Source organism: Saimiri boliviensis, chromosome 4, assembly GCF_048565385.1.
Source record: "Saimiri boliviensis isolate mSaiBol1 chromosome 4, mSaiBol1.pri, whole genome shotgun sequence".
Lineage (NCBI taxonomy): Eukaryota > Metazoa > Chordata > Mammalia > Primates > Cebidae > Saimiri > Saimiri boliviensis.
Genome location: NC_133452.1, coordinates 89,747,053 through 89,771,221, shown reverse-complemented (window position 1 = coordinate 89,771,221; position 24,169 = coordinate 89,747,053). Strand labels below are relative to the sequence as shown.

Genomic DNA, 24,169 nt, shown 5'->3' with positions numbered 1-24,169 from the left:
GGGTTGCTCAGGTTTTTAAAACTAGAATTTTTAGTGAGAAGGGAAAGAAAAAGCAGCAGCAAAAGGAAGGTGGGAGGTTGATCCTTTCACAGTTATCCCCTTTTACAGATGAGGTGTTCTGACATGCCCTGTCCGTGATGCACCATGACGGCTGTATCTTCTCACAGCTAATATGTGCATTTTGCTAGCTGTGGCAAGAGAGAACTAAAATGCCCCCAAATTAGAATAAAGCAGTGTGTAAACTGTAATAGCCAACATTTTATGGTGCTTTACGGAATGCATTAACCCATTTGTTTCACTTTACCACTACCTAAATTCTTGCATCAACCCTGGTAGGTGAAGAGGGAGGCATTTTTGTCATCCCAAACCTGAGGTCAGGTGAACTCAATGACTTACCTGTAACTAGAGGCACAACCTAGATTATTATGACCATAGTTTTCATGCTGGAGAATGTGATCGTTTCAGTACTTGGCCGATTTTCTCTTGGTATAATGCTTCATTTAATGTTTTTAAAGGTTATGAAAGTGAGACTTCTCCAATTTTAATGTTCACACAAATCACCTGGGGATCTTTATAAAGTGGAAGTTCCAAAAGTTCTAAATCAGTTTATCTAAATGGAGCCCAAATCTACATTTCTTTTTTTTTTTTTTTTTTTTTTTTTTTTGAAACAGAGTCTCTCTGTTGCCCAGACTAGAGTACAATGGCGTGATCATGATTCACTGCAGCCTTGACCTCCCAGGCTCAAGCAATCTTCCCACCTGAACCTCCTGTGTATCTAGGACTACAGGCGAGCACCACCACAACTGGCTTTTTGGGGTTTTTTTTTTTTGGTAGAGACAGGTTCTTGCTGTGTTGCCCAAGCTGATCTCAAACTCCTGGGCTCAAGCAATCCTTCTACATTGACCTCTCGAAGTGCTAGACGTGAGCCACCATCCCAGCCCAAATGTGCATTTCTAACCAGTTTCCAGGAAATGCTGATGCTGCTGTCCAGGAACCACACTTTGAATAGCAAAAATTTAGAGGGCTGGTCATAAGGATTAAGAGCAATCAATGTTTCGTTGCTGTTGTTTTGAGATTGAATCTCGCTCTGTTGCCCAGGCTGGAGTGCAGTGGCGTGATCTCAGCTCACTGCAACCTCCACCTCCAGTGATTCTCCTGTCTCAGTTTCCTGAGTGGTTTACAGGCATGTGCCACACACCTGGCTAATCTTTGTATTTTTAGTAGAGATGGAATTTCACCATGTTGGCCAGGCTGGTCTTGAACACCTGACCTCAAGTGATCTGCCCACCTCGGCCTCCCAAAATGCTGGGATTACAAGTGTGAGCCACTGCGCCCAGCCAGTAATTGGTGTTCTTAATCTGTGTCGCACAACTACAATATTTTAATACCTTGGTGAAGAATTGTAGAGATTTTCATTTTTTCCATGTTTTGACCTTTTGTGTTATTTCCTTATTAGGTTGAACGGACAAGGTTTGAGGGAGAAAGCAGGGGAACAGATGAAGTGGTTTGGGCTTAATTTGGGTTCTACTCTAGACAGAGGCACACACAGAGGGAAGTCCACAGCTTAAAGAGCAGACCAGGTTGGAAACAGCACCACTGCTCAGAAAGCTGCCAGTCATTCAAACAGGAATCTCACAGATAAAACATCTCAGCATGCAGCCCAGGAAATTCAGTTCTCTCCTTTCAAAAGCAAGCTCTCCTGAAAAGTTTATAAACATCCCATATCCCAGCACGAAGAAACGCTAAGAAGAAAAGAACTTCACAATGAGAACCTGGAAGCCACACAGCCCTGAGGGCCGCAGCCAAGCTTGCAGCAGCAGCAGCAGCCAAGACGAATCAACAAGGCCACTGGACCCAACTGGCAAGAAACGAGGCCCAAGTGCCAGGTCACAGAGAGCCCAGTGAAGTAGAAGGTGAGGGAGCAGACTGGGATAGCTGACGAGCAGATCAAAACAACTGAACGTAAAGAAAACAAAGCCGGGGGGGGGGGGGGGGGGGGGCGGTCAATAAAGCAACCGTCTGTCTCCTCGTGAAAGTAAACAAAGACAAAGTCGAAAAGAAGCAAAGAGAAACCAGATGCAGGGTTTGCCTCAAACCCCAGCGGTGGTGGCCGAGCAGGGCCCAGCAGGGCATTGGAGCAGAGGAAAGCTTCGGGAAGCAATTGGGAGTGAGGGGGATGGTCAACACAGTAACCGGAGCGACGGCGAATGGCACGAATGGCAGTGCGGGGGCATGGGGGAGCCGGTGCCTCGCCCTCTAGTTCTGATTAGCGAAGGGCAGTTGGTACTAGCCAGCTCTCGACAGACATATTTGGGGACAATTATTAGAAAGCTGTTTTTGTGGTTTCTTTCGTCTCTGAGCCACAAGCTGAAGCTGCCCATATGTTAATCTGTTTGGGAGCCTGAGAAAACAACACGGACTTCAGCAAAACCCTTGAGCTTTTAAAAATACGAAAACACCCTTTCCAAGCTTCCACAAGTTGTTTCGGTCCATTTTGAAACTCCGTATTTCTTTTCAAAAGGTTATTAGCAGTTTGGTTTATTTTTCTCCTCTCTCCAATGAGTGTGCCTGTGTTGTTTATACATGGAAGTAAGAAAACATGGATGGCAATGTTCAAGTCCCGAAATGGTGGCCTTTAGGGGGCAGGAATGAGGGGCTTGCCAGCTCTCACCATTGGCTACAATGTCGTCCATTTCAGAAATGCTATTCCTTCTCGTGCAAACCTCAGCCTCCCTGAAGCTCGCCTTCTCTCCATGTCACCCTCACCCTGCCCCACTCCTTGAAGGGTGAAAGGGTGCTCCTGGCCCAGAAGGACCAGCTGTCCTCCCTCCTACTTACCACCCCCCTCCCCTGGTTACTGCTACCCAGTATTTTCATCATACTTCTTGCTCCATATTTAGGAAAGGTAGATCTATGCGGTTACCCTCCTCATCCAAGCCCTGCAAACTATATCAATGTCATTGTTTCATAGCTCCCAGACCCTACACCTGTAGGTCAATACTGACGGGTATTACTGTCCTAGATACTTCCTCAAATTAAACTTTGGGCTCTGGTCCCAAGATGTTAAGGGAGAACAGGCCACCAGCATAGCCTGTTAGAGTGTCATTCATCAGGCTTTTCCTCACACACTTTAGTGGGTCCCCTCCAAGCCCCTGCTTATAACATTTGCTATGGCCTGAATGTGACCCCAAAAATTCATGTGTTGGAAACTTAACCCCTAATGCAACAGTGTTGAGAGGTGTTTTGGTCATGAGGGCTCTGACCTCAGGAATGGATTCACTCCATTCTAAAAGAGCTTGACAGAAGGAGCTTGGCCCTCTTGCCCTTCTGCCCTCTGCCACATAAGGAAATAATGTTCCTCCACTCTGGACTGTGCATTCATAGTGCCATCTTGAAAGGAGACAGCAGCCCTCACCAACTGCTAGAGCCTTGATCTCAGACTTCCCAGCCCCTAGAACTGTGAGAAATAAACTCTGTTCTTTATAAGTTAGCCAGTCTGTGGGTATTCTGTTACAGAGGCACAAATGGGCTAAGACAGCATTGCTCTAACCCACCTGTGCTCACCTGCCTCTTATTCAAAGCCTACCCATCCTCATGGTCACCCTTAAGAAGCAGCTCTCCCAGCCAGCCATTGTGGACCAAGCTCCCCAAGACATGGCCCACTGGAGGTGAGTCCCAGGAGACCTTCTGGCTTTTGAAAACTCCAGAGCTTGCTTCATGCAAGACCCACAAGTTTACGTGGACACTGCAGTCTCAACACTCCAATTTGAAGAGCCTCATGTATATACCACCTTTGACCCATCAGGTAGGAGGCAGACTTGGCAGGGAATCTTTCTGCCTGTGACCCATGGATATTTGATCTTTTCTTGGCTGATCACTGGGAAATGGGGGAAGAAGTTCTGTAGAATTAACTTATCTCTGGGAAAACTGTCAGGTATAATTACAACATGTACTCTGGCTTTTTTTTTTTTTTTTTTTTTTTTTTTTTGCAATCACAGAGAGTGAAATAGCATGGTCTTTTAAGGCACACATGTGGAAGTGCAGCTGACACATTTCCATTCTGTCTGTCCAGCACATCCTCCAGGAATCCTCCCATGACTCCAATCCCTATAGATGTCTCCTTTCTATAGATGTCTCCTAGATGTCTATAGGATAGTCCTATAGATGTCTCCTAGAGCAGGCTCTGGCAAACTATTGTCCTCATGCCAAACCTGGCCAAGCATGTCTTTTTAAATAAAGTTTTATTGAAGCACAGCCATGCTTACTCATTTACATGTTGTCTATGACTGCTTTTGTGCTATAACAGGCAAGCTGAGTAGTCAAAACAAAGACTACCTGGCCCTTTAATACAAGAGTTCTCTAACCCTCCTATATGGTGTCTTCCATCACAATTCAACACATAACTTCATGCTTTGTGTAGTTATTTCACCTCTCCAATAAGCACCTGAGAACTCTGAAGTGCTCGGACTGTCTCTGTCATGTGTTCTATTGTTCATCTCCCCTTAGCATTTACAATAATGCTAGTAATAATGAATACTTAATCGAGTATTAAATAGCTGTGTCAGGATGTTTCCCCTTTAGGGAACAGAAACTCTCCTCCAGACTTGCTCAATTATTGTGACATTTATTGTTTCACAGAACAGAAAGGCCGGAAGCAGAGCAGGGATCAAAACTGGTAGATTCAGCCACTCAACCCAGATTCTTTTCATTTCTCTGCTCTGACAGCAGCGGTGCTGGTTCATCCTAATACTGTTTCCTCTCATGGCCTCAACATGGCTGCCAACAGCCTGGAATCACAGCTTTCTTCTTCACATCCAGCAAGATGGGTGAAGGGCAGGTGGGATGGGCTTCTTTTACTCAGAAACTCCGAGCGAGCCTCTCCTTGACTTTCATTGGCCCAGATTGGCTTATACCTGCCTGGCATTGAGCCTATCTCTGGAGGGATGGAATAGGATGACTGACTTAGGCTGGTTAATCATTTGGGGTGTGGACTATGTTTTAAAATATTTCAAAAGTCAGATGATGATTTAATCACTAGGAATGTGGTGTATTTTGTACATCACCTATTCTTCACGGCATTGAAACTTCACGGCATTGAAACCTTAGTGCTGCAGTCCCAAACATACACAGACTCTGCCCTCCCAAATTATAACTAAAATGACCCAAAACATATTCTCCACATATTACACATTTACATTCCAAACCAAAAACATCCAATTCTAACATATTCCAGGACTCTGAATTTACTAAACACAGAGATTTTTCCTAATACTTTCATTTCTAGATATCTTAGCAGGACCCTTCTCCCCACACCCCCAATTAATTGGAATTCCAAAGGGCCAGACATGATTTAAGGTCATGAAAAAAATATCTGATACGTCTACAAATGTGATGCCTACTTTAATACACTGCTAACTAATGTAGCTGACTTTTAACTAGTGCTCAGACTTCTCCCTGAGGTTGCTGGGATGTTATTTCATTCCTAGAAACAAAAATGGAAGGCACACAGGCAGGTAAATAATTTCCCCCAGAAAAGAACAAAAAGGGCAACCCCAGTATCACTTCGCCCCATTGCATAACAATATAAACACGGGAGATGGCTTTAATTAAACTACTGCCATGATTTCAGATTTAATTAAACTGCTGCCAAGAAAGCTGTGGCCAGTTGTGAAAGCTCTATCTGTACAAAGGTTGGCAAGGCCTGGATCAAGCATTCTGCTCAAGGAATGAGGACCCCCAAATAGCAAACCCAAGATGAGGAAATGGCAGCCCTTGCCAGAACGTGTTACACAAGGTGCTAAAAATCTACCCAGATGCAGCCATCACCTGTCTCACCACCTTCAGGGGACCAGGGGCCACCCTGCCACAGGCCCAGACTAAGCCATGCTGAAGAGAAGGAGCTTGTACTTCTTGCATGTGCAGGAAGAGGGGAGCGGGGCTGCGCTGGAGTACACAGTAGCATGTCAGTGGCTGCGCCGGCGTGAATTATAGGTTGGAGACCTGACAGTGGTCTTCTCACAGGGAAAGGGCACGAGCCTCGTCTGAGAATCATCGTCCCTCTCCCAGGGAAGCTGTATGTCTGCCGCCCCTGGTGAGGCCCACTCCAGGGAGGGTGAAGAGTGCTATTAAATTATGTCACTTTGATATACGGGCCTCTGTCTAAAAATTCAGTGTTGAATCATGGCATGCTTGACTTGAACAATATTGAGGTGAGCGGCCCACCTCCCCTGGGTAGGTCAGTCCAGGTCTGGACTCCTGTGTGATGATGACATTGTTGCTGACGTAAATAATAAGTGTGATTTATTTGTTCAAGCCCCATTTCCCAGTCAGGAGTGGTTTATGGGGCTGACTACCTGCAAATTGCAAAGCGGAAAGTTTATGGGGCTGATTTATGGAGAAAGTAAAGGGCTACTTTTCTACACAGAAGACAACTAAACACCTCCTAAGGCAAGGTCTTCTTATCAGGCCGGCTTTCACCTCCCAGAGCCTGTCCTGCCTTTGAAGACAGAGAGTCACTGTGGAATCTTATTGGTGCCCAGTGCTCACCACGATTCCCCATGACGGTTGCTGGCAGCTCAGCCTGGGACATCCCCATCACTGTCACATCACTACTGCACACCTGCCACCGTTGTACTGTCACCCCCATTACCAACCTTGTCACCATCAGCATTGCTCTGGCCTTCATCATGACCTGCCACCGCCATTATCATCCTGCCGGCCCCACAACCATTGTTAATACTGTGACTGCGTAGTTGTCCAGGTTCTTTGTGTGTTAAACAAAGAATTGACCAAACCACACAAAGTAAAAAAAAGGAGGAACCAAAGACAAAGCAATGGGATGGAGTGACAAAAACACAGATTTGCTGAAGACAATTTCCAGACCGGGAGCGGGCTCAATAGCTTCTTCAATTAGGGTTTTTATTAAGCTACAAAGAATCTAGCAACGCCCTTTGGTGTTCTCCAGAGGCCTCCAACTGGCCACACCCCCATGAATTTTGACTGGCCCATAACCAATCAGAGGCTGAAGTGGCTTGTTATCATGGCAGCAAGGATGTGGCCAATATGCTGCACCTGCTGCTCCCCTGCTCCTGCCTCAACCCCTGGTCACCCCAGTTCCCTATTCTCCTACCTCAGCACCATTTTTCCACCATCAAAGCCTCCACCAGCTGCTCTACTGCTGCCTTCTCAATTCTCTGAGTCACACTGGAGGGCAGCAAATTGTATTAGTCCGTTTCCATACTGCCATAATGAAACTGACCAAGACTCGGTAATTTATGAAGGAAAGAGGTTTAATTGACTCACCGTTTAGTATGGCTGGGGAGGCCTCGGGAAACTTAAAATCACAGTAGAAGGCGAAGAGGAAGCAAGACACCTTCTTCACAAAGCAGCAGGAAGAACCACTGAGCAAAGGGGTAGAGTCCCTTATAAAACCATCAGATCTCGTGAGAACTCACTCCCTATCACGAGAACAGCATGGGGCAAACCGCTTCCATGATTCAATTACCTCCACCTGGTCTCTCCCTTGACACGTGGGGATTATGGTGACTACAATTCAAGATGAGAATTGGGTGGGGACACAAAGCCTAACCATATTGTAAATCATCTGGCCTTCTCCAGCATGGCTGAGTTGAGAACGGAGGGGACACGTGCTCAGAAGCAGCCACACGTGTTTCAGCCTCATTTCTGAAAGATCCACTGGCCTTCACAACACTACCCACCCACTCACCATTCCTAGAATCCTGGGGATGAAATTTTGTATTGCATTTGTGTCCACAGAGGCTCCAGGATACAGGGGTGCACACTCCTAGTGGGTTTCCCATGTTGCTAAGGTCTTTATTAGTCCTGGGCCTACAGCCCTCCCTAGGTCTGTACGTGGTACATTCCTGACACTTCAGTCACCATTTCTTTGCTGTCATCCCGGGTCATTAACTCTCTAAAGCCTAATAATATCCTGGATATACCAAAGGCCTATCTGAGTAGGGAGCTCTTTCTTCTTGGGGATTACTAAAGTTAAACCAAACTACCCACCCTCATTACCAATGTTCTCAGCATCAGCACCATAACCATCTTACCACTGTCACTATCAACTCTGACATCATTCTGACCACTAGCATCAGCAAGGAAGGTTAAGTATGAAGTTACACAGGACACTAGACGCTGCCTAGAAAACTTCAGAACCCTAGTTTCTACAAGAATGGTTTCCAAAGAATAATCTTCAGAAAATAATCCCAGGAGATATGCCATATTTAAGAGGAAAAAAATCCATTGCCAATTGAATTTTAGAAAGGCTGCATTCTGACAATGCATTTTAACATACTAAAGGCTCTGAGAATTCCTGCAGGAGAGAAATCTGTTTAAGGCTATTTAACCCAATCCTTCTCAGGTGTATTTTATCACTAAATCTTGTTTCCACTTAACTTCCATTAACATCACAATGAACACATGTTCCACAGAAGATACTCTGAGAAGCGTGGCTCTAACAGCTGGAAACTGCGCAGGCAACCATGCCATGGATCCAGGTGTGCTCACGGGCCACCATTACGGACGCTTTTCAGGTGTGTGTCCTACTACCCGATCACAAAACCTATTCTTTCATCCTACTCCTACGCCCTGGAAAATGCGAGTCCTCATCTCCGCCTCCCCAGTGCTCACTGAGTGCCCTCTGAGTGTCTCATGGATGCAAGCATTATTCATGCTGCCCTCAGAATGGCCAATTTCCCCTCTCCAGATTTGCAGACATCCCACAGCTCTGGATGTGCGGTTTCCGAGGCAAGAAGGACCTAAGGAATGTTTCACTGACACCTGAGCCTTCACACAGCTTCCCCTACATACGGATCCCCCTGCCTCGGATGAGAGTGGGAACAAAGAAATTTCACAGTCCAACCCCTAAGGACACAAAGACCCAGAAAGGACAAGAATCCACAAGGACCATGGTGGCTGATGCCCTCCCCCATTTCCTTCAGCCACAGCAGTGTGAGAATGGGGGCTGGTTTGAGACGGCATTTTCGTTGGTCCAGATTGAATGGAGAGAAATAGGTCTTCAGAGTAGATTTTCATAAAGTCAAATGCTTTCAACTCAAAGGGTGTCCTAAGATTGTCATCCCTACCTTGGGAGTTAGAACATCGTTAAATGAGGGTGACATTGATGGCAAGTGTATTAGCTCCCTGTGGCTGCGATAACAAAGTACCCCAGGCTGGCTTAAAACAACAGACATTTATTGTCTCACAGCTCAGGAAACCAGAAGTCCAAGATCAGGGTGTGGGCAGGGCCATGTTCCTGCTAATCCTTCCTGTCTCTTCCTGGTTTCTGATGGGGAGAGGGGAGGAATTCTTCGCATTCTTTGGCTTCCAGCTGCAGCACGCCAGCCTCTGCCTCTGCCTTTACATGGCTTCTCCCTGATGTCCGCCTCATCTCTTCACCTCATCTCTCCTCAGTGCCCAAATGTTCCCTTTTCATAAGGACACCAATCACATTGGATCAGGAGGTACACGCTGCCCCAGCATGGCCTCATCTTTACCAATTACATCCACAACAACCCTATTTCTAAGGAAGGTCACATTCACAGGCACCAGCATTTAAGACTTCAACATGTATTTTGGGGGAACACAATTCAACCCGTAACGGCGGGAGGTTTTTTCCTAACATTTTTACCGGCAGCTGTTAGGCCGAATCAAGATATGCATTGCTTTTTGTTTATGTTTGTGTTGTTTTACAGGCGCATGAAATCCCACCACCTGGAAGCTGCTGGAGAGAGCACCCACTGTCCCCTGCACTCACCCATTGTCCCCTGCACCCACTCTTCTGCCTCCTCACCCCCAAGGTGGCCGGTCCCCCAGGTCTCCCTCTGAGGGGTCTTAGCATGGGTGAGGACTGGTTTCAGCCTCACTCTGTTCTCCCCAGGACCCAAAGGGCAGCATTAGCTGCTTTACCTTCACCACGACAAGTAAAGTGGTCCTCCTCCTGCATCCCTAGCAGGGCCCCTGCCTGACTCATCCCAGTCCCAGGAGGGTTTAGACTCAGGCAAGGGCTGACCCCAGCATTTCTCCTGCAGTGGCCCCGGCAGACAGGGACACATCCCCAGGACTGGCTTGGGCTCTCTGGCTCCAGTTACAAAGCCTAGAGGACAGAGTGATGCCTGAGCCCTCGTCAGCACGGGGATGAAGAGCAACCCTCTGGCCCACTGTGTGCGTGCTCAGGGCTCCTCTAGACTGACAGCTGCCTGGCACTTAGTAGGCGCTCCAGAAAAGCTTGTGGAGGTGAGCAGAATGAAACTGGATTGCATAGTCCCGTTCCACTGCTCCCATCAAACCAGGCCCCTCTGCCCACTTTCCCTTGTCCAGCCCTTGTCAATTCCAACTTCTATCCCTTTGCGGAGGCTGTACCTGCTGCCTAGAGTACGTTTTCCCTTCCTCCATGTATGCAAATCAGAGGCACATTGCAAAGATGTATGTAGTACCCACCTCCTCCATGCCTCTAGAGTCATAAAGCATTGTCCTAGGCATCTGGGGGTAATGCAGTGTCCTTTGCTACCTGTTATCTGCTTATTAGAACACAATTTTCTCCCCCAAGATGCACAACTCTAGAAAACAAATGTTATACATTACTCTATGCTCCTCAGTCCTCCCCAAGGCCCATGGCACTGCTTCACAGAAAAGGCATGAGGTCTGACTTCAGGCAGGCCTGGGTTCAAATCCAGACTCTGCTATTGACTAGCTGTGTGGCTTCGGGCAGCGTCATACCCTCTAAGAGCCTCATCTGAAAAATAAGGATAGGAAAACCACTTCATATCCTGTAGACACAACGACGCACTTCCCAGATCCCCCTTCCAGGACACAGTACTGCCCCTAGTTCTGGAGGTGCAGTCAGCAGACAGCCCCAGGTGTTGGCTCCTTCAGGATCTGACTCAGTGACAGGGGCCGTACCACCCCTAAGGCCACATCCTTCCCAGGACAACCTGCATGCAGCTACAAAGCCAGACGAAGGCACATAGGGCCAAGCCATTTGGGCCCAATTCTGGACACTGATGGGCAATTCTTGCTCTACACTCCATGCAGGGTTGACTGAAGCTTTGTAGAGCTTATGTCACAGTTCAACATCTTCTCTGCATGTCCTGCTTCCTCCCCTAGCCCTGTCCCTGCCCAGGTGTTAACCCCTAATAAACATCTCTGCTCCAAACTCCATCTCAGCATCTGCTTCTGAGAAACCAACCTGTTACAGAAAATACGAGAATTATAATTTATGATCTCAAGGCACCCAGCAATATGCTTGGCACACAGTAGGTGCTAAGAGGCCTCACTTCCCTCCTTGCCTCAGTGAGGAATAAATGGGAAGAAGCTCTGTGAAGGCAGTTTGAATTGAATCTCTCCAAAGGGGTTGGAAAATCCCAAGAATGCCTACGTGCCAAATTCCTGGAGAGGCTGAGCAGGAAGGGCCCAAGACACCCAGGAGACTGTGATTAAAAACACAGCAGTGGATTCAGATGACAAGGGAATATTGAAACTCACCCCCACAAGTGGTGGTAGTCAGGGGTGAGTGGAAATGTATACGTGGAGTGAACGTTTTCCAGCTCCTTCCAGGCATTGCTGCCCTGCAGCCTCCTGCTGTCTGCCCAGGAGTGAGGACTGCTCAGCTTTGAGGAGTTTCTTCTATGAAAATAATGCCCAGCTATTATTCTTTGCAGTGTGAAGTGGAAACTTACCTGGATGAAGTTTCACATGAAGCACAAGTTGCTGCAGACAGCAAGAGGAACTCCTACACTGAAAGCAAGAAATGAAGCAAGTTCTTGGGGTGCAGAAGTAAAGGGAAGAAAGCAACAATTGTTTGGTGGTTTTTTGTTTTTTTTTTTTTTTTTTTTTTTTTTGAGATGGAGTCTGGCTCTGTCGCCCAGGCTAGAGTGCAGTGGCGAGATTTCGGCTCACTGCAACCTCCACCTCCTGGGTTCAAGCAATTCTCCTGCCTCAGCCTCCCGAGTAGCTGGGATGACAGGCACGCGCCACCACGCCCAGCTAATTTTTTGTATTTTTAGTAGAGACGGGGTTTCACCATGTTACCCAGGCTGGTCTCGATCTCCTGACCTCATGATCCACCCACCTCAGCCTCCCAAAGTGCTGGGATTACAGGTGTGAGCCACCGCACCTGGCCAAAAGCAATCATTTTTTAAGTATGGGTCTGACCTCAGAATCCTAGTACCAATGTCTCCTTGGCATGAGAAACTAAGGTTTGGGCATAAGTTTCCCCTTTGCCTGCCTCTTAAGAGAAGAGCCCTCATCTGCCTTCACACCAACACTCCAAACTGAACAACCTGAAAGGTGGTTTCTATCAAGGCCATAACGGAGTACCAGGGAGAAAACACATCAAATGTGGATACAGTCTTCAAAGCCAGGCGGCTTCCATCCAGCCTCAACTCTGCTACTTTGTGGCTGTGTGGCCTTAGGCAAGTTACTTAACCTCTCTGAGCCTCAGCTAGCTATTACTGTCTTCCTTATCAGGTTATTCTTGCCATGAAGAGTTAAGATCCCTGGGCAAAAGAATAAGCATGCCTTCAAACAAAGGCAAATCATGCACTCTGCCCTACAGGAGCTCACTAACTAGTACAGGCTGGCTCGAGCAGTCGAGGTGAACTTCACACAGGAGGTGGCATTCAAGTGACAGCTTGAGGAGCAAACTTTGGATGGGCATGGGAAAGAGAGAGAAAGCAGGAGGCATACAATCTATAGAAGAAATTACAAGGGTAGAAATGGGCATGGGAAGCTAGGGGGACAGAGAGGAGCCTGGGAGAACTGTGTGGACACAGCCTCTGCTTTCCAGCCCTGAGGATTCAAAGGTGGGTGATACACAGTCCAGAAAAGAGATGGGAAGAAAACAGTCAGGGCAAATCGGGACCCAGCCCAGGAAACAGAGCCCCACAGAGGACACAGAGGCAAGCGCATGGCTAAGCCTCCCGCGGCAGCCAGGTGGACAGGGAACGCTGTGGAGGCTTTGAGACTTGCCTAGATGGGCCACACCCAGAACTCCCACCCAAGGGCTCCTCTGGGGTGCTGCAGGCAGGTCAATCTTGGGAGTCCCCTGACCCAGGCCGCTCCTGTCGGCACCCCCACGTGCCTCCCGAGGACGTGGCCCTGACCAACCCGCACCACCACCACTCTCACTGTGGTTTTCAGGAGCAAATGCATTCCACATGGCAGCCCGCCCCGGCTTTCCCTGGCAGGGACGAAGATGCTGTGAAAGGACCCTTTGCCTCCCTGCTGAGTGCCCCCAGAACAAGGCTTCTTTGTCTACAGCTGCTTCCCTGCAGAGTGAAACTTCTGATGAAGGCGGAGTCCGGAGCCCCAGGACCACCACCCCAGCCTTCTGTGAGCTGGCACCACTTTGGGTACCCACAAGCAACCCCCTTTTCTCCTTCCCCATATCACTCCCAGAATCCGGGAAGCGGTCCCTGTGATCCAAGCACTACCCAAAGAGCTCCAGAAAGGAAAATAGCCTTGAAATTGCAGAGTTGGGAGCCAAAACAGAGGCAGGCAAAATGTGGGTACCCCAAAGGTGTCGGGGGGAGGGGTGAGCTCTACACTGGGCAGGCTGCTAAGAAGGAGCTGGGATCCAGGAGTATGAGGGGGCAGCTCAGTGGCTTCACAAGGCGGGGTCATAGCACATGTGGCAGAGCTGCTGGGCACCTGAGCAGACCATGTGTATATCTACTGACCCCCTTCTGAGCCCCATACTACAGACAGCATATGAGTGTGTCATCACAGCCTCTGTCCGAGTGATGACAGCTGGCAGGCCCAATAACCATCACCTTACACCACAAATGCTTTAATGCAAGCACGGACAAAGCACAGATGAGAGCAGCTGTACTCCAGGGAATACGGGGACCCCTTCTATGGTGGACACTGCCATGCAACACCCACATCCCCCTTCAAGGAAGGACTTGCTTCTGCAGCTGCGAGCCGCGTTAGCAGCAGACAGTCCCAGCTGTTGGCCCTCAGCCATTGTCTCACCCACAGAGACCCATCTCCCTCAAAACCGTGTCCTTTCCTGGGCGGCCCACATCCAAGCATTAAGCAAGACTGGAGGACTTGGAAAGGCCACCTAGGTCAAAAGCAGGTCCACTGTGAACGGGCCATGCTGGCTCCAGAGCTCCCTGTGGGGCCAGGGCTGCCATCAGCCTGCCCAGCAGCTTGGCTTCTCCCTCCCCTTCCCCAGGCACCCAGCCTCCTTAGCTAATATCCTGCACACAAACTTGCCCTCAGAGTCTGCTTCCCAGGGAACCCAACCTGCGATAACTTTCCATGGAGAGGTGGCAGCATTTTCCATCACATGTGGGGTCCAAGGCAGAAAGCACACCCCCTGGTGCCACTCCCGAATCAGCAGCTGAACAAGAAGTGGCCCTGGGTCCACAGAGCTGAGTCTAGCGGGTGGCCAGTGTCTAAAGGGCAATAGGGACCTTTTTCTATATTGGGCTTTTTCTAAAAGCACTTTTCTCTTGTTAAGCTGTGTTTTGTTACGGGGTCTCAGCCAGGAACCTTGCAATGGGTAAGGAAAATATACTGCTTTTCTCCCCTGTAACGGCAGTGGGGTGGGGTTGGGGTTGGGGGCGTATTTCAATATTTCAGAGCTATATTGATTGACAGATTTTAGAAACAAGAAGCCTGGTTGGGAGCTCTGGCCTTGCCTCTTCGAATCATTCTGCAAACTTTTCGACATCTCGTAAGCTCTTCAATTCTACATTCTCTCCTTCCTCAGTAAATGCCTTCCTTGCAGCATTGTGCTAAAAAGCAAACTCAATCATATATGCAGAAGTGCCTGGAACTCAGGAAATGCTCAATGCCTTTATTTCTTTACTCTCCATATAATGGGTCTTTGTCAATCAAGGTTACCAGTGAAGAAACTGAGTCCCCTGTAAAGCAAAGATGAGTCTGACAGAGTACACACTGAGTAATCAACCTCCTGGCCTGACCACACCTATCATGCCCCAGTCCACCCACCTGGACCCCAGCCCACTCTCACACTCCGGGGCAGGGGCTAGCATCTGGAGGGCTCTAGAATTCACTCCGTTTCGTAGGAGAATAGGCTCCAGGAGATCCCTTCCTGACTTGATCTATAGCCCAAAATGGTGCAAAGATGGGAAGAGGCATGGGCTTGGGTATTCAGAGCTCCGAGAAAGCTGAACGGGAGCCAGGGCAGAGAGGGGCTCAGACAAGCCTGGAGTGGGCGGGAGGGGAGTCGGGGAGGGCAGCTGCCTGCCACCACCTATCACCACATCTGGGAGTCAGGGAACATGAGGCCCCAGAATGGGAGAGAACAAGGGAGGAAATTAGAGACAAAACGTGAACTTCATAAAGATTTTATTCAATCAGACTCCAACAGCAGCTGCAACCCCGTAATGGCAGCCGAAGCTGGCTTTCTGATTTTTCACTTTGATTAATTATCTAATGACTTGCAGGGCTCCCTGCTGCTTTATGACTTGCAGGTTTTTCTGTTTCTTTTTCCCTCCACCCCCACCTTCCTGCTCTTTTCTGATCCTCATCCTCTGGAGCCTGCTTCCCCACAAAACCAGCTCGGCCCCAGCTCCTGTTTGTCAAGGGAGGGCTGAGTCACTGATGGCAATTTTCTGGACCGCATCTGCCCTGGTTGAGCAGGTGCCTTCAGTGAGTATAAAGAATTAGGGAAGTGCCCTGTCCCTTGGAAGCTCGTAGTTAAGGCGGGGCAGACCTTTTTTCATTCACGCACCAGGTACAGAAGATGAATGTCTCCATGGCCAGCCATGTGGGGAGGGCTCTAGCAGAGGTGAGTGTCATGCATCCTAGGGGGATGAAGGGGCATCTCCGGCTCTGAGTGGAGCAGCTGAGGATGGCTTCTCAGAAGAGCTGCTGACCATGCTGCGTGCTGTGGGATGTGCTGGCCCAGGGGAGGAGAAGACAAGATGAAGTTGTTCTAGGAAGGCAGAGAAGCTCACAGCAGGGAACAAAGGAATAAGATTGGACTCTGGGGTCAAGGGAGATGGTAGCAGATGAACATGGGGCTAGTGGGGACCCAGTACTAACGACCAGGCCAGTGGTCAGAGAGAAAAAAAAAAAAAAAAAAAAAAAAAAAAAAAAAAAAACAGAGCAAAAGATCCTTAGCTGGTTTGTCCTTGCAGGAGAACCCAAAGCAGACCCTGAGCTGATAATGGAGTCTGGGTCTAATTTGAGGTGTGGTAGGCAATGGATTCAGGTCTTGATCCCATGGGTAAGGGGGGTAAGATATTGACTTGGGCTGAATTCACCTAGGGGCAGACCCTGAGACAAGGATTTTGAGGTAGGTGGTTTGTTTGGGAGGTCATCCCAGGAAGTAGGCTAGTGAGACAAGGAAGGGAAGAAAGCCACCGTAGGGTGTGTTTGTGAACAGGTAACCACTGAGGGTACCTGAGGGCCTGTGTAGGGCGTGCTTCACAGTTGCCCCACTCGGGTGAGAGAGCCGGGGTAGGTATGCACCATGGTGCCCATGAAGGAATGCTCCCCAGAGTAGACTCCCTGGGGCTTCCAGCCAAGCCCGCGAGCAGCTGGTCACAGGTACTGCAGCAAGACCCCAGCAGTGTGTGTGGGAATGGAGGTGGGCAGGAGGCATGGCCAGGTGCCAGAAAGGTCCCCTACAGATATGACCAAATGGAAATGTAGTTCTCATCCCCCACCATAATGAGGTCTGGTGAGCTCTACAGTGAAAGGATAAATCATCACCCAGGGCTAGGGGCTGGCGGAAGGGCAGTCTGAGCAGACTTGGCAAAGGCATGGACTTCAAAGGCATGGGAAGGAAGTGAGAAGATGCCAGACAAGAATGAAAGCCATTTTTAAAGGGCCTGGATCAGTGGCGGGATGTGCAAGATTGTCACAGAAGAGACCATTCACACCCCATTCCAGGGGTCTAACAGGAAGCGACGGGAAGTGGGGCTGGGTGAGTGGGTCCCTGCTAGGTACATTCGAGAGCTACCAGAGTCCTCAGGGCTCAAGCCCTTTGTTCCTGAGGCTGAGAGTGCCCCAGAGACCTCCAGCTCCAGGGAAGGCCCAGCCCTGCCCTCCATGGGCTGCCTTCACAATGATAAGGCTGTGGGCAAGCAAAGGGGGCATTCCCTCTCCCATGCTGCCATGCCGCTGCCTGTCCTCCCTGTGGCACCCCTGGATGCATCAGGATGTGCCTTTAAGGAACAAAACAGCCTGACTGCAGTTGCTTAACTAATAAGATCTATCATTTCTCATAATGGGAAGTCTAGAGGTCAGGGGCCTGTGGGTGGGATGATTCGGCCCCATGGTGATGCCAAGGCTTACTGTGGTTTATCTTTGTGGTCACAACATGGCTGTCACAAACCAAATGTTACATCTTCACAGAACCATGTGTGAAGGCAGGCTGGAGTGAAGAAGGAAGTTCCTCCTCACCTTACAAGAGAGGGGCGAGATCCAACACCCTTATAAACCATCGGCCAGAAATGGCTTACACGTTCATCACCAAAACAGTCACTGACAGAGGGAAACGGCCTGGAACCAGGCTCTTCCCCTGTAGCCAGAGTGGGCAGTGCCCCACTCATGAGTGAAACTGCGTTGTGTAGAAGAATTGGGACATTGGGTATGACCAACGTGGTCTCCCACTCTGACTTTGGAATTCTCTCAACCAATATTTGAACATGCAGACCTTGTTGAGGGCAAGTAGGGGTTCAATATTTGGAAACTTGTCTCCAAATATTTGCCTTACTGGGTGTCTCAGGGTCATCTCTTAGTCCTCTCCCTTGATGGTTTAATACACACCGATGACCTCATCCTCTTAAACCCTAATAACCCTATTCATTAAGGTATACCTAACAAACAGTGTTCAAGTATTACTCCAACCAGGGAATTTGTATTTTAAGAGAAAATGAGAAACATTGTGCTCGCTTCGGCAGGACATATACTAAAACTGGAACGATACAAAGAAGATTAGCATGGCCCCTGTGCAAGGATGACACGCAAATTCGTGAAGCATTTCGTATTTTTTAATTAAAAGAAAGAAGAGAAAATGAGAAAGAGTAATCCAGAGATTTCCAATTAACCTTTCAGGAGGTCACTGATATGATCTTTCATTTTGTTATTTCTAAAACTATGAAGACATCATCTGTTTGCCTGTTATAAGGTCCTATAGGTAAACTCAAAATAGGGTTTCTCTGCTCTGGGTGAGTGTGTTGCAGTATCTCTGGTTGTCTCTTCTGGTCTGAAGTTCTCAGTGGTGGCCACATGGGCCTCTGAATGACAAAGATAGGAAAATAGATGAGTAAATAAATGCAATTTGTTTGGCAGACAAAATATTCCCAAACCTATGTCTATCAGGGAAAAAATTTAATCATAAAAGTGTATTTGATGGTAATGAGTGTTGCCTTAGTGCCAACATTACATACCATGAGGTCACAGGCAAGCACAGTCTGGGGGGCCCAGGAAGACCCCTGAAACCTCATTCTCCCTCTTCCTCCCTTCACTCCAAGGCCAGATCTGTTGCCCAAGGGGAGCTGCCATTCATCCCCTTCCGTTTCCACTCACACAATAAACTCAGGGTGCCCCCTTTCTGTACGAGCACTGTGAGGGATATGAAATTGCAGTCCCTGCCCTCAGGAATACAGACAGGCAGGGAGGAAGGGAGGGAAGAGGAACCTACCCCCAAACCAGAGAAGGCTGGGGCGAGGGCGGGACAGGGCAGCTGGGGAGGGGCTGGGGAGGGTGGTCCAGCATCCAGCACACACAGGTTGGCCGGGTGGGGGTGGCCATTCAGACAGAAGACCTCAGAATCATGGTACGGAGCAGGCAGTTCACGGCATATTCAGGAATCAGAAAGTGGCCTCCCAGCAAAATGATGGGAGCAAAGGCTATGTGTTAACAGAGTAGGAGAAGGAAGCTGGGAAGGTAGACTGGGACCAGACTGTGCAGGGTCTCAAATTGCACACTGAGTTGTGTGTATTTAATTCCTTAAAAATGAGGAGGTGTTGAAAGACTGGATTTGATTATTATTTACTGCACAACAGAAAAGAAACAGGCTCAAAGCTGTGGCTATGGGGATTGCTACGACAGGCACTTCGGGGGTTCTAGATATCAAATAGCTTCATCTCTAACTCATTTGGTGAATGGGAGTAAGCCAGGGTGGGGCTCTCTCTAAGACCCTGTGGTTTTATTTCCAGTGGAAGCCAGCCCAGGGCAGGCCAAGGGTGAGCTTCAGGGTCAGGACAGAGCCAGGAAGCAAGCAGAGCCAGAAAAGGCCACCATCTAGGGCCACACGCAAGGAAGGGTTGGCCAGCTGGGGCAGGTCTTTGTCTCCCCGGGAAGTCCAGGGACCACTGGTGGGAGGACACACCTCGAGTGGGAGAGAATCCCAGAGGCGGCAGAGTGGCATCCAGGGGAGACTTCCCAATGCCTCCTGAGGAAGGGAGTCACAGTGTACGAGAGAGACCAGGGAAGAGCTTGCAGGAGCACAGCTGCCAGGACTGGGCAGGAAGGATGGGTTGAGCCATGCATAGCCTGGGATAAATGAGTGGGTGGCATGATCTGCTGTCTAAAGGGAGCTGTCTCTCCTTACCTGGCCATAAGCTCAAGTAACAGCTCCTTCTACTCCTGCCACATTGTGCGCCTCTGGGCAGGGCCTGCCCTGGAAGCTCTGGCTGAGCCAACAGCCAGGCTTGAACCAACATCAAAAACCCCCGAAAGACGATCAGAATCTTGATTTCAGATGTCACTGCTCCCCTTTTACTCCTTCAGGTGGGACTAAAGCAGCACTAGTAACCTGAAACCTTCTGATGTCCAAATTGTTAGGCTGAAAGCGAAACCGAGTCCTTGCTAGCAGCAGGCGGATGCTTCCCAGTGAGCACAGGGCCCTCCGAGCAAGTGAGGTAATGATTGCCAGGTGCAGGTACAAACTCTCTCCCTGTCTGGGTCAGCAGCATCCCTAGCACACGGGGGGTTCTTAATTCACACCAGAAAAGTTAGGACATGGGGAGTGCCCCAGTTTAGCACATGGTGAAGTCATGTCTAGCTCTTGCCATAATCCTTTAAGGCCTTCTGTGGTTGGAAAACCCACAAATGTAAGTGCTGGAAGAACCTTTAGGTATATAGCCTCATCCACTGATTTAAAAAGCCTTACACATTCCCTATCAAAATTCCAAAGGCATTCTTCACAGAAATAGTAAAAACAATTCTGAAACGCATATGGAAACATAAAAGGTCCCAAACAGCCAAAACAATCTTGAGAAAGAAAATCAAAGTTGAAGACATTACACTTTCTGATTTAAAACCGTATTACAAAGCTATAGTAAGTAAAACATTATAGTATTGGCTATATACTATAATGAAAGCAGACATGAGTAGAACAAAAGAGAGAGCCCAGAAAGAGGTCTAAATATATTCAGATCACTAATTTTTGACAAGGGCACCGACAGGCCACGATGGGGAAAGAACTGTCTCTTCAATAAGTGGTCCTAAGAAAACTGAATTTCCACTTGCAAAAGTGTAAGATTAGACCCTTATTTTACATCATACTCAAAAATCAACTCGAAACGGATAAAAGACCTAAATGAAATATCAGAAACTATAAAACTTCTAGAAGAGAGTAGGGGAAACCCTCCTAACCATTGGCTTTCACAGTGATTCTCAGGATATCACACAAAAAGCTCGGGCCACAAAAGCAAAAATAAATAAATGGGACTACATAAAACGAGACAGCTTCCACAACAAAGAAAACAAACAACAAAATGAAATTTGCAGCCTAGAGTTTGGGAGAAAATATTTGCAAGACATATATCTGATAAGGGGTTAATATCAAAAATATATAAAGAACTGATACAAATCAAGAGTAGAAAAACCAAAAAATATTCTTATATGGGCAAAAAACCTAAATAGATGTTTCTCCAAAGGAGACATAAAAACTGCCAACAGCTGATTATGCAAAGGTGCTCCACATCCTGGGTCACCAGGGAAATGCAAATCAAAACCACTGTGAGATACCATATTATGCCTGCTAGAATGGCTAACATCGAAAAGTCAAAAGATACCACATGCTGGCGAGGGTTTGGAGAAGAGGGAGTTCTCGTACTCTGTTGGTGGGATTGTAGGTTGGTGCAGCCATTATGTAAAACAGTGTGGAGGTTTCTAAAGAAATGAAAACTAGCACTACCAAATGAGCCAGCAATCCCTCTCCTGGACATATAACCAAAGGAAAGGAAATTATCACCTCCTAAAAATATCTGCCCTCCCATGTTCATTGCAACATTATTTACAATAGCCCAGACATGGAAATAACCTTCAGACAAATGGATAAAGAAACTGTGATATGGGTGAAGGGGACATTTGTCCATCTTCAGACAAATGGATAAAGAAACTGTGATATGGGTGAAGGGGACAAGATAGCTGACTAGAGACATTAGACACCTGACCTCTCCAGAAAGAACAAATGCTATGAATAGATAAACTGACCTTGAATAGAACATTTAGGCGAGAACAACTGTGATCAGCCAGGAGCCTGGAGGGGTTCAGTATCGCAGGGAATGGATACATGAGAGAACCTCAGTGGTCCACACCCTCCCCACCCACAGACTGTTGTACTTGAAACCACAAGAGAGCTCCTCTACCACACAAACCCTGACAGTAGCTAGGCTATGAGTGGAAACTGTACCCCCAGTGGTGATGTGGCCTCCATGCCCAGGCCCACGCATGAAAGGCAGGTACTGCTCCCACTGCTTCGCGCTGCAGTGCTACTACTGCTAAGAGTGAGTGAGCCTGAGAGCTGGGTATCTTGGGCTGTGGGTGGCCACCCAACACCGCACCACCAGTGTGTACTTCTTGGCATCCAGAGAGTTGCCCACTGGTGCTGCCATTGTCCATACCACACCAGCTGCCCAGGGACCCAAGAATCTGCTTACCCACCCAGCCAACCACCACTACTGGCATCTAAGCAAGCCATCAGGAGACCCAAAAATAGCCTGCCTGGCTCTTCTAATATCAATGCCAGTGTACACCACCCTGGGCCCCAAGAACAGGCACATTCAGTCCACTGCTGCCACCACTCAGGCCCACTTGTTATCCCTGTCCACCTTGCATCCCTGTCCCCAGCAAAATTTCACTGTAACCTCCTAATAACCACATATAAAACTACCAAGGAGATCACAGATACAACTGATGCTGTTTACAGCCAAAGAAATCACACAGAGACTAGACTACTGCATGCACCCAGAATCAGAGCCAAAGGACCCTATCCAACCAACACCACTGGTACATCTTCAGAAAAGAAAAAAAAAACTCCCCTATGAAAGCAAATTCAAAAACTGGAAGAAGAGATTATAACATCAGATGCACTGACACCAACAGAGGGACACGGGAAGCATAAAAAAGCAAGGAAATAGGACATCTCCAAAGGAACACATGATTTCCCAGCAACAGATCCCAATCAAAAAGAAATTCACAAAATCCCAGAAATTCAAAACTGTAATACTCAAGAAGAAGCTCAAGGAGATACAAAAGAATGAACAGAGTCTTCATGACATATGAGACACCACAAAGCTATCAAATCGTATTCTCAAAGACGAAGGGAGAACAAGGGGTCAAAAATCTATTTAACAAAATAACAGATAAAAATGTCTCAAGTCTTGCAAGAGATTTAGACATTCAGATACATGAGGCCCAGCAATCCCCAATCAGACACAATGCAAAAAAAGGTATCTACCATACATTAGAGTATAAGTGTCTAAAGTCAATGACAAACAGAAAATTCTAAAAACCACAAGAAAAGCATCTAGTAACCTAAAAAGGAGTCTGCATTACACTAACGTGGACTTCTGAGCAAAAAGCTTATAGGCCAGGAGAGAATGAGGTGATGTATCTAAAGTTCTAAAAGAAAAAAAAAACTGCCACTCAAAAATACTACATCCTACAAAAGTATCCTTCATAAATGAAGCAGCAACAAAGTCCTTCCCAGACAAGTGCTGAGGCAATTTATCACCACTAGACTGGCCTTACAAAAAATACTCAAGGGAGTCCTAAACCTGGAAACTAAAGGTTGACAGCTGCCATAATGAAAACACACACAAATATAAAATGCATTAATAAAGCAAACACACAAATGAGAAAGATCTAAAAAATTCACATGGTATTACCACAGAAAATCGGCAAACCACAAGGACAATCAATAAGAGAAAAAGAAAGAAACAAAGACTATACAAAACAACCCTAAAACAATGAACAATATGACAGGAATAAAACCTCATATATCAATAATAACCCTGAATGTAAACAGATTAAATTCTATTTCTTAAAAGTCGTATACTGGGTGAATGAATAAAAAGAAATTCAACTATATGCTGCCTACGTGAAATTCACTTTACCTGTAAATACATATATGGAATGAAAGTAAAGGGATGGAAAAAGATATTCCATGCAAATGGAAACCAAAAGCAAGCAGGAGTAGCCATAGTTATATCAGATAAACAGACTTCAAGTCAAAAACAGTTTAAAAAAGACAAAGAAGGTCATTATATATTGATAAAGGGATCAACCCAGCAAGAAGATGTAACAATTCTAAATATATATGTGCCCAGCACCAGAGCACCCAAATTCATAAAGCAAATACTACTACATCTAAGGAAAGAAAGAGACTCCAATACAATCATAGTAGAAGATTTCAACACAGCACTCTCAACATTACACAGACCATCTAGATAGAAAATCAGCAAGGATTCCTGAAATACCACAGGAAGATAAATTAAAAAAAAAAATCAAGAAGGAAACATTGGACTTAAATGGGACTGTAGATCTAGTGGACCTAACAGACATCTACAGAACATTTTATCCAACCACTGCAGAATATAAATTTTTCTCATCAGCACATGGAATGTTCTCCATGACTGACCGCATGTTAGGCCACAAAACAAGTCTCAAAACATTTCAAAAATAAAAATTATACCAAGTATTTTCTCAGATCATAAAGAAATTAAACTAGAAATCAATACCAAGAGGAACTTCAGAAACTGTATAAATATATGGAAATTAAATAACATGCTCCTGAACAACCATTTGGTCAATGAAGAAATTAAGATGAATATCAAAAAATTTCTTGAATCAAAATAGAAACACAACATACCAGAACCAGTGGGAGACAGCAAAAGCAGTGCTAAGAGAGAAGTTTATAGCAATAAACAGC

The 24,169-nt window shown here is 47.2% G+C and overlaps 1 long non-coding RNA gene and 1 other non-coding gene across 2 annotated transcripts in view; one reads left to right on the top strand and one right to left on the bottom strand.

Moving 5' to 3' along the window:
• Positions 1–17,091: 17,091 nt before the first annotated feature.
• LOC141584296 (uncharacterized) overlaps positions 17,092–24,169 on the bottom strand; it is a 48,971-nt gene continuing 41,893 nt past the window's right edge. The window contains exon 4 of the long non-coding RNA XR_012517265.1: positions 17,092–18,242. This is a non-coding gene — a long non-coding RNA (uncharacterized LOC141584296). The remainder of the gene's footprint in view (positions 18,243–24,169) is intronic.
• Positions 17,891–17,997, top strand: LOC120363388 (U6 spliceosomal RNA). The gene has a single exon (XR_005578944.1). It is a non-coding gene; the product is annotated as a U6 spliceosomal RNA (small nuclear RNA).